Here is a 10,352-nt window from a genome sequence, read left to right as displayed (position 1 = left end):
GGGCCAGCCCCATGGCCCTGACAGCCTGATTTTCCAAACCTGGCCTCTGGGCATGGGGGCAGGGGCAGGATCTGGCCTGGCCCCAGCTCCAGGGGTTGGGGTAGGGCATGGCGTTGAGACAGTGAGGTGCTCGGCCTTGGTTTCTCTTAGTGCTGTGGTCTCTATGTCCGCTCTCCCCCGCCCTCCCCGCCGCAGGCACAGTGAGACAGAGCAGTACCTGTGGCAGGGTGTGGGAGCTTGTGGTCATGCGAAGAGGGGGCCCTTCAAGGCTGTCCCACGGAGCAGAGCCCCTGCAGTGCTTTGGGCACCTGGCGCAAGCACCTGATGGGCCATGACCTTCTCTGTAAGACACTCACGAGACCAAAGGGTATTAACGGCACCGGGAGCCAGCAAAATTTCCACCCCACCCCTCCCCATCTCTGAGGGACGGATTCCCCCATCCAACCCCCGAGATGAAATCTTGTCTCCTCTCTAGTGACTTCCAACCCCTCTCCCACCAATGTGGAATGAACTCCTGCCCCCACTCCTCTCAGTCCTCCCGTGAGAGCTGTTCTACCTCCCAACCCAGCTGGGGATTCAGCTCAGCTCCTCCCAAATCCCCTCAGCCACCGTCTCCTCGTCAAGCTGAGGGGCTGGGAGGCTTTGGGCAGTAGTGCCGTGGGGTGAGAGGAAGTGGACACCTTTCCCCAAGGGATCCTCCTGTCCTTCACATGAGGCCATGGACAGTAGCTCTGGTGACTGAGGCACTTAAGCAGCCTCTGCTGACTAACTTCTCCAGTTCTCCCAGAGCAGGTGGTGGCTGGGATAACATGATACCAGAGCACTAGGAACCGGCCTGAGGCCCTGAGGGGTATGAAAGGCTCACAGAGATGGCTAGGGGAGTTTGCCGCCCCTAGCATGAGCAATGGCAGCATGTCGTGTTGATGTGATGCCTGTTAGGAACTAGCCTTACTGGAGAGCTGGGTCTACCCTGCTTTGAGCTGCTCAGGGAACAAGCTGGCACCTGCCAATGGCACCTGCTTGGCTTCATCCTCCCCTTGCTCCCTGGTCAGCGCATGGGGATGAGATGAGAGTGGTTTCCAATGGCCTGGAGGTGAAAGGCCCTGGGGAGGGGGGTCCCTCCCCAGTTGATCCCCCTTTGGTTACCTCATCCCCTATCAGCTGACTGGCTTCCCCCCGGATGGAATATGTGAGCACCAGCCCAGGCTGGCTGACATGGAGCTGGGGGTCGTGTATGGTCAGAAGCGCCACTTGGAGGAAAGTTCTTCATTGGTCTGCCGAAGACCTAAAACCTACAGCACCAGAGCCCTTGCAATTGTCCAGAACCAGGCTCCAAATCCCTCTAGTGGCTCACAAGGTGGATAAGAGTCCTGGGGCAGCCAACCCATTGACCAAGGAGCCCCCCTTGGTAAGTAAGAGGTTGCAGGCACTGAGGCCTCGAATAGCTCTTTCTGGAGCAGGATTCACCGCAGGTGTCATGAGATGCTGGAAATGTGTCTGCGCACTCTGGAACCCAACTCATACAGACAAAAAAGGACACTACTGCTCCCAGCAGCAATCTCTCCTGCAGCTCACCTGCTAGAGATTAGGGGTCTTTCAGATCTGGATCATTCCCATGCCTCACCTCACCTTGCATCCGAAGAAGTGAGCTTTAGCTCACGAAAACTCATGCTACAATAAATTTGTTAGTCTTTAAGGTGCCACAAGTACTCCTGTTTTGTTTTTTTTTCACCTCACTGACATTCCCATGAGCCTCACATACTCTGCTGGAAACAAGTAGCAGGCTCTTGCCCTGTATCCATGACACGCTCACTGCAGGGGTGGGGGGGAGACAGCGCCACACCTGAGCACCGGTGGAGAGTCCTTACCTCCCCCCATCCTGGCCATGTTCCTATAGCCCAGGCGCTCGGTGTCCTGGAGCCCGTCCCGACACCACAGCTCTCTTGCCTCTCTGATGTTCAGCCCTGGGGGAGAAGGACACACCATTTGGGCCATTTGGCATTCCGGTTTCAGTGCCTGTTTCCTTCTGTTCCCATTGCTGGGTACACACTGGCCGGGGTCCTCGTGGCATCCATGGACCAATGGACTCGCAGGGTCCCCGCCAGGTGGTTTAGTACCGGAAGGGGGATTTGTTTCAGTCATCGCAGTAATCATGGGACCCTTATGGCCATTGTGCTCTGGGAGTGGGTGCCTGTTCATGGTGGCGTCTAATACCGAGAACCCCCCACCCCCACCCACTGAAGTCAGGCCCAGCTGCTGACATCCTACAAGCTTTGTGTCCTTTCCCTGTGGTTCCTGCTTCAGCTCCTGCCCTCATGATGGGCTCTGTCCCTCCACATGCCTCAATAGTTCCATTCCTGTCCCCTCACTAGCTAGCTGCCCCGTCAGGGCTGATTTCCCTGGACTGGGGGACAGAGCTGGGCTCTGAGATAAAGCAGCCAATTTCCCTGGCACTTTCACATTCACCTCCCTAATTCAGAGAGAGGGGCAGAGAAAGAGTCATCATCTAAGGTGGGGTGGGTCTCAGAGGAGGGGGCTTCTTTCTGTAGGGTCCCATTGCCCAGCTGAGGAAGTCTCAAAGGAGGGGTGGGCTTGTTTCTATTGGGGTTCCTCTGCCCCGCTACAGTGGGTCTAAATAAGAGGCCTTAGCTCTAGAGGCGTCCCAATGGCCAGCGGGAGCTAGCCTCCGAGAGGCTCGTTTCCATGGGGTCCCATTGCCCAGCTGGGTTTCTTACCCCTCTTCTGCAGGAAGAGCCTGTGCAGCCCATAGATCTCGCCCCTGGCTGAGCACTCGCTGCCTAGCTGCTCCAGAATAACAAGGGCCCGGAGGCCAGGCACAAATCTGCCAGCCACTGCCCTATGGAATGCAGTCCCTTACGGACCCAGGGGGGACCAATTAGCCAAGGGATGAGGAACTTGACTCAAGCCCTGACTCTGCAGGATACTGGGGTCAAAGGTCACTTACCTCAAATGCAGGCAGGGAGGTGGCAAATTTGAGCAGGGCAGCACTGCTCTGTATGGCCCTGGCTCTCTCCTGGGTTTTTTTGGAGAGGACCCTGAAATGGATGTGCTGCGGGAAAAGGAGACAGGGGAGGGTCAGCGGGCAGGCGTACGTGCTCTACAAAGGAGCCTCTTCCCCTCTCCATGGGGCTGAGACTTTGTGCTCAGGGTGGAAGAATAGCTAATTGGAAAAGGGGACTCATGACACTGCCCACGTCTTGCTGGGCACAAGCTCATTGTCTCTCCAGGCTGGGACAATGGTCAGTCTTGGGGCTGGTCTATTTACTCTGAAACGCCTGATCCATGAACATGCCCTTGACCCCCCCCCTTGACCCCAGCTGTAAAGGACTTGGTAGCATGGATGGAACAGCCGTGAGGACAAAAGCTCTGGCCCAGGGGAGCTGGGGGCTGAAGGGAGAATGTTGATGGATTCCCCTCTCCTCTTCCTGCCACCAGAGCTCCTCCGACTTCCCCAAGGCAGGCGACTTTGTGCTGCAGCTGGGTCTCTATGTATCTCACCCAGCCAATAACATCAGCCGGCAAGCCAGGGGCGAGATCTATGGGCTGCACAGGCTCTTCCTGCAGAAGAGGGGTAAGAAACCCAGCTGGGCAATGGGGCTGTGGGGCTCACGTTTGAGAACCGTGGCAGGGAACGGGGGCCTGTGGGGGATGGGTTAGAGACCTGTGGCAGGGAATGGGGGCCTGTGGGGGATGGGTTTGAGCTCTGTGGTAGGGTTTGGTGTGCTCTGGGGGATCGGTTTGAGTTTTGTGGCAGGGAATGGTGGGCTATGGTGGTCGGGTTTGAACGCTGTGGCAGGGAACGAGTTGGCTCTGATGGGGCTGTGGGGGATGGGTTTCATCGCTGTGGAAGGGAATGGAGGGCAGTGGGGAATGGGTTTGAGCGCTGTGCTGAGGAAATAAGGTGGCTGTGATGGGGCTCTGGGGGATGGGTTTGAGCGCTCTGGCAGGGAATGGGCAGCTGTGGGGGTGGGTTTGAGTGCTGTGGCAGGGAATGGGGGCTGTGGGGGATGGGTTTGAGCGCTGTGGCAGGGAATGGGGTCCTGTGGGGGATGGGTTTGAGGTCTGTGGAAGGGAATGGGGGGCTGTGGGGTCGGGTTTGAGCGCTGTTGCACAGAATGGGGTCCTGTGGGGGATGGGTTTGAGCGCATTGGCAGGGAATGTGGGGCTGTGGGAGATGGGTTTGAGCGCTGTGGCAGGGAATGGGGGCTGTGGGGGATGGGTTTGAGCGCTGTGGCAGAGAATGGGGGACTGTGGGGGATGGGTTTCAGCACTCTGGCAGGGAATGGGGGGCTGTGGGGTCGTGTTGAGTGCTGAGGCAGGGAATCGGGAGCTGTGGGGGATGGGTTTCTGCGCTGCCGCATAGATCTCGGCGGCTGTGATGGGGTTGTGGGGGATGGGTTTGAGCGCTGTGGAAGGGAACGGGGGGATGTTAGGGAAGGGTTTGAGCGCTGTGGCAGGGAATGGGGGGCTGTGTGGGATGGGTTTGAGAGCTGTGCGAGGGAATTAGGCGGCTGTGATGAGGCTGTGGGGGATGGCTTTGAGGTCTGTGTATGGGAATGGGGGGCTGTGGGGGATTGACTTGAGCGTTGTGGTAGGGAACGAGGCAGCTGTAATGGGGCTGTGGTGGATGGGTTTGAGCGCTGTGGAAGGAAATGGGGGGCTGTGGGGGATGGTTTTGAGCTCTGTGGTAGGGTTTGGTGTGCTGTGGGGGATCGGTTTGAGTTTTGTGGCAGCGAATGGGGGGCTATGGTGGTCGGGTTTGAGTGCTGTGGCAGGGAATGGGGGCCTATTGGGAATGGGTTTGAGGGCTGTGGAACGGAATGGGGGCTGTGGGGGTGGGTTTGAGTGCTGTGGCAGGGAACGATTTGGCTGTGATGGAACTGGGGGAATGGGTTTCATCGCTGTGGAAGGGAAAGGAGGGCTTTGGGGTCAGATTTGAGGGCTGTGGCAGGTAATGGGTGGCTGTGGGGGATGGGTTTGACCGCTGTGGCAGGGAATGGGGGACTGTGGGGGATGGGTTTGAGCAGTGTGGCAGGGAGTGGGTGGCTGTGGGGGATGGGTTTGAGCGGTGTGGCAGGGAACGAGGCGGCTGTGATGTGGCTGTGGGGGATGGGTTTCAGGTCTGTGGCAGTGAATGGAGGACTATGAGGGATGCGTTTGAGGGCTGTGGCACGGAATGGGTGGCTGTGGGGGATGGGTTTGAGCGCTGTGGCAGTGAATGGAGGCCTATGAGGGATGGGTTTGAGCGCTGTGGCAGGGAATGGGGGACTGTGGGGGATGGGTTTGAGCAGTGTGGCAGGGAATGAGGCAGCTGTGATGGGGCTGTGGGGGATGGGTTTCAGGTCTGTGGCAGGGAATGGAGGGCAGTGGGGGATGGGTTTGAGCGCTGTGCGAGGAAACAAGGTGGCTGTGATGGGGCTGTGGGGGATGGGTTTGAGGGCTGTGGCAGGAAATGGGGGGCTGTAAGGGATGGGTTTGAGTGCTGTGGCAGGGAGTGTGCGGATGTGGGGGATGGGTTTGAGTGCTGTGGCAGGGAACGAGGTGGCTGTGATGGGGCTGTGGGGGATGGGTTTGAGCGCTGTGGCAGGGAATGGGGGGCTGTGGGGGATGGGTTTGAGCGCTCTGGCAGGGAATGGGGGGCTGTGGGGGTGGGTTTGAGCGCGGTGGCAGGGAATGGAGGGCTGTGGGGGATGGGTTTGAGCGCTGTGGCAGGGAATGGGGGGCTGTGGGGGATGGGTTTGAGCGCTCTGGCAGGGAATGGGGGGCTGTGGGGGATGGGTGTGAGCGCGGTGGCAGGGAATGGAGGGCTGTGGGGGATGGGTTTGAGCGCTGTGGCAGGGAACGAGGCGGCAGTGATGGGGCTGTGGGGGATGGGTTTGAGCGCTGGGAATGGGGGGCTGTGGGGGATGGATTATAGGGCTGTGGCAGAGAATGGGGGTCTGGTGGGATGGGTTTGAGCGGTGTAGACGGGAATCGGGGGCTGTGGGGGAAGGGTTTGCGGGCTGTGGCAGGGAATGGGGATCTGTGGGGGATGGGTTTGAGCGCTGTGGCAGGGAATGAGGCGGCTGTGATGTGGCTCTGGGGCATGGGTGTCAGCGCTGTGGCAGAGAATGGGGGGCTGTGGGGGATGGGTTTGAGAGCTGTGCGAGGGAATGGGGTCCTGTGGGGTATGGGTTTGAGGTCTGTGTATGGGAATGGGGGCTGTGGGGGATGGGCTTGAGCGTTGTAGTAGGGAACGAGGCAGCTGTGATGGCGATATGGTGGATGGGTTTGAGCGCTGTGGAAGGAAATGGGGGGCTGTGGGGAATGGGTTTGAGCTCTGTGGTAGGGTTTGGTGTGCTCTGGGGGATCGGTTTGAGTTTTGTGGCAGGGAATGGTGTGCTATGGTAGTCGGGTTTGAGGGCTGTGGAACGGAATGGGGGGCTGTGGGGGATGGGTTTGAACGCTGTGGCAGGGAACGAGTTGGCTGCGATGGGGCTGTGGGGGATGGGTTTCATCGCTGTGGAAGGGAATGGAGGGCAGTGGGGGATGGGTTTGAGCGCTGTGCTGAGGAAATAAGGTGGCTGTGATGGGGCTCTGGGGGATGGGTTTCAGCGCTCTGGCAGGGAATGGGCAGCTGTGGGGGTGGGTTTGAGCGCTGTGGCAGGGAATGGGGGGCTGTGGGGGATGGGTTTGTGGGCTGTGGCAGGGAATGGGGGGCTGTGGGGGATGGGTTTGAGCGCTGTGGCAGGGAATGGGGGGCTGTGGGGGATGGGTTTGCGGGCTGTGGCAGGGAATGGGGGGCTGTGGGGGATGGGTTTGAGCGCTGTGGCAGGGAATGGGGGGCTCTGGGGGATGGGTTTGCGGGCTGTGGCAGGGAATTGGGGGCTGTGGGGGAAGGGTTTGCGGGCTGTGGCAGGGAATGGGGGGCTGTGGGGGATGGGTTGGAGCGCTGTGGCATGGAATGTGGGGCTGTGGGGATCGGGTTCGAGCTCTGTGGCAGGGAACGAAGCAGCTATGATGGGGCTATGGGGGATGGGTTTGAGCGCTGTGGCAGGGAATGGGGGGCTGTGCGGGATGGGTTTGAGCGCTGTGGCAGGGAATGGGGGGCTGTGGGGGATGGGTTTGTGGGCTGTGGCAGGGAATGGGGGGCTGTGGGGGATGGGTTTGAGCGCTGTGGCAGGGAATGGGGGGCTCTGGGAGATGGGTTTGCGGGCTGTGGCAGGGATTGGGGGCTGTGCGGGAAGGGTTTGAGCGCTGTGGCACGGAATGGGGGGCTGTGGGGGATGGGTTGGAGCGCTGTGGCATGGAATGTGGGGTTGTGGGGATCGGGTTAGAGCCCTGTGGCAGGGAATCTGGGGCTATGGGGGATGGGTTTGCGGGCTGTGGCAGGGAATCTGAGGCTATGGGGGATGGGTTTGCGGGCTGTGGCAGGGAATGGGGGGCTGTGGGGGATGGGTTTGGGGGTTAGGAGGGCTCAATGGCTGTGGTGGAGCACACTGGGTCAGCGCATTCAGCTGTTAACCCAAAGGATGGTGATTTGAGCCCACCCAGGGACGGTATTGACCCTATACTACCTCCTTGGACCCTCAAAGGAACCCTTTTGCCGCTTCCGAGCTGTCCCTGCTGGCCTCAGTGTGTTCAGCTGGTGGCCCGAAGTGTGCGCTGGCTGCGACACAAAAATCCATCTCCCAGCAGCCATGCCGGGGGCTCGGGCTTAATCCTCAAGGCCGAGCGCAAAACCCTTCTGCCGGGCATCTTTTGCTCCCTTTCCGCTTCTGCCCAAGCAGCAAGGGAGAAACAGAGGGGACATGCCGGCTCTAAGGGTATGTCTACGGGGAGCGATCGGTTTATCAGGGATCGATAGATCGCTTCTCATCTAGACGTGATATATCAATCCCCGAACGCACTCCCATCAACCCCAGAACTCCACCAGGGCGAGCGGCGGTAGCGGAGTCGACAGGGGGAGCCGCGGCCGTCGATCCCACGCCGCGAGGACGGGAGGTAAGTCGAAATAAGAGACTTCGACTTCAGGCAAGCTATTCCCCTAGCTGAAGTTGTGTATCTTACATCGATCCCCCCCCCCCCCAGGCCTAGGAGTGCCTCCCTCCCACTTCCCTGTTGGCTGCTGTGATAAATGGGGGGGCGGGCGTAGCTCCCTTTTGTGGACACCCAGCCAGCCAGTTAGCTATAAAGTCCCTCTTGGTGGCTGTTCTCTGCTTGTTTTACCTGTAAAGGGTTAAAAAAGCCTCCCTGCATAGGTAAAAGAAAGGGAGTTGGGCCTCTGATCAAAAGAGCCAATGGGAGGGCTTTTTAAAAATGGAAAAAAACCCTGCCACTCTGATTTGGGAGCAATTTCCACTCCTTTTCCATGGATGCAGGTGAGGTAATGAATTGGGCCCTCTGGTTTTTCTCTCGGACTGACCCACCTTGCCCCATCCCAAGATAAGGTGCAGGGCCAATCATGGAAGAACAGTGTCAGGGGAGGCAAAGGGCCTGATTCTGATCTCAAGTTTGGTGTAAAACAGGAGTAACTCGATGGATGCCAATGTTGGGACATTAGTGTAAATGAGACCAGAATCTATCTCTGTGGTTGCCTGGTAAATTTCATTCCCCATTCAGGGCAATTGCTTCCTCCTCCTATTCGCGTAAGGGATTTGCTCCTTAAAATAGGACAAAAGGAAAGGGGAAAGAAATGGTGACTGACAGAATAAGAAGCTTAAGCCTGCAAAGCAGGAAGGTCACATCAAGCCTGGGACGCTAAGAGCCAAGGTCAGCGAAGAGCAGGGCGCTTGGTGCCAAGGTCACTCAGAGACAGAAAATGAGAGTGTGACGCACTGGGACTGTTCTTACTGTCAGGGCCGGCTCCAGACCCCAGTGCGCATTTTCCCGGCAGGGCGGCAGGCGGCTCCGGCGGACCTTCCGCGGTCAGGCCTGCGGGAGGTCCACCGGAGGCGCGGGACCACCGGACCCTCCGCAGGCACGTCTACAAGAGGTCCCCCGAAGTCAGGGGACCGGCAACCGGTAGCTCGCCCCCTGCGGCGCGCCGCCCTGCTTGGGGCGGCCGCATTCCTAGAGCAGCCCCTGTTTACTGTGGTCTGTGAATGCTGCGTGGGGGGGGTTGGCCTGGGAGAAAGGTCTGCACTGGGAGATGGGAGACTGGCCTTGAGGGAAGATGCCTGAGCATGTAATGTGAGAACCCAGGAAGGGGTTAGAGGCCAGGTGACACCTCTGCCTGGGAAGCTGAACAAAGGCCTGGGGGAGGAGACGCTGGGGAGTGAGGGGGTTTTCAGGAGCTGGCTGGGGAATGGAGGGAAGCACAGACAGGGCTCTGACCCCCCAAGGGGGCAGTGGTGCTCCTGGGACCCCAAGATGGATCTAATTGGGGAGGATCCTGTTGTCTGTGCCTGCAAAACCTGTCTTGGACTGTGTTCCTGTCGTCTAAATAAACCTGCTTTACCGGCTGGCTGAGAGTCATGGTGGGGGTGCAGGGCCTTGACTCCCCCACACTCCGTGACAGAGATTCACACTCATCTCTTGCTGTTCTGCTTACATATTACTATCTCTCCTTTCAGTTTCCCCTTTTCTCCACCCGCCCCCCACACACACTGTCTCATTAAGAAACAGCTCATCTGCATGGGTCAACTTTCCTCTCATTCAGACTGATGCAACTCCACTGAGTTAATACTGATCGTCAACAGTGTAAGTGTGGAAAATCATGCCCCAAATCTCCTGCTAGCAAGAAGAGGCAACCCCTCAGCTGGTGCCATAGCCCCATCAGATCTGCCCCCAATAGCTTTTCTGGAGGAACGGGAAAGGCCGTTAAATATGGAATAGCAGATCCACAGTCATTTTTGTTAAGGTTAGCACTGCTGTCATGGCAGCCACCCAGGAGGGACGGAAAAGAACAGACGCTTCTGTCTCAGATGCTGCAGGCAGGACACAAGGACAGCTAGCGTTTTCGGCCCCTGGATCCTGACTCATGCAATGGACTTGGGAGAACATCTCACTGTAGCTTTCTCATTCCCAGAGAGATGCTGCTCACGCTGCTTCAGCCTGTGGTGCCGAGTACAGCGTATAACAGAGCTGAGTCATTTTTAAGGCCGGCCAGACTTGGAACAGACTAGAGAGAAAGAAAAAAAGATAGGCTAGTATAGAGAAGTGGGGTGAAATGATGTACCAAGACAGAGACAGCAGGAATCTAAAGCGTCAGTGTGACAAAGTGGGGATTTTCCCTTGTGATGGTGTATGTGTGTCTTACTGTTGTCTTACCTATGTGAATTTTACTGTTTTGCATGAATACTGCGTGTGCCTCAGTTTCCCTGCATGCTGCACTAATACCTCGGTGGTGG

General features: G+C 58.2%; 1 long non-coding RNA gene across 1 annotated transcript; it reads right to left on the bottom strand.

Moving 5' to 3' along the window:
* Nucleotides 1–452: 452 nt before the first annotated feature.
* Nucleotides 453–7,638, bottom strand: LOC123358187. The gene is made up of 3 exons (XR_006575647.1): nt 7,578–7,638; nt 2,966–3,070; nt 453–1,964 (listed from the first exon to the last, which is right to left on the bottom strand). It is a non-coding gene; the product is annotated as an uncharacterized LOC123358187 (long non-coding RNA).
* Nucleotides 7,639–10,352: the final 2,714 nt, after the last annotated feature.

Source organism: Mauremys mutica, unplaced genomic scaffold (assembly GCF_020497125.1).
Source record: "Mauremys mutica isolate MM-2020 ecotype Southern unplaced genomic scaffold, ASM2049712v1 001564F_np12_obj, whole genome shotgun sequence".
Taxonomy (NCBI): domain Eukaryota; kingdom Metazoa; phylum Chordata; order Testudines; family Geoemydidae; genus Mauremys; species Mauremys mutica.
Note: the sequence above shows the minus strand (reverse complement) of the source record. Positions and strands in the feature narration are given on the sequence as shown.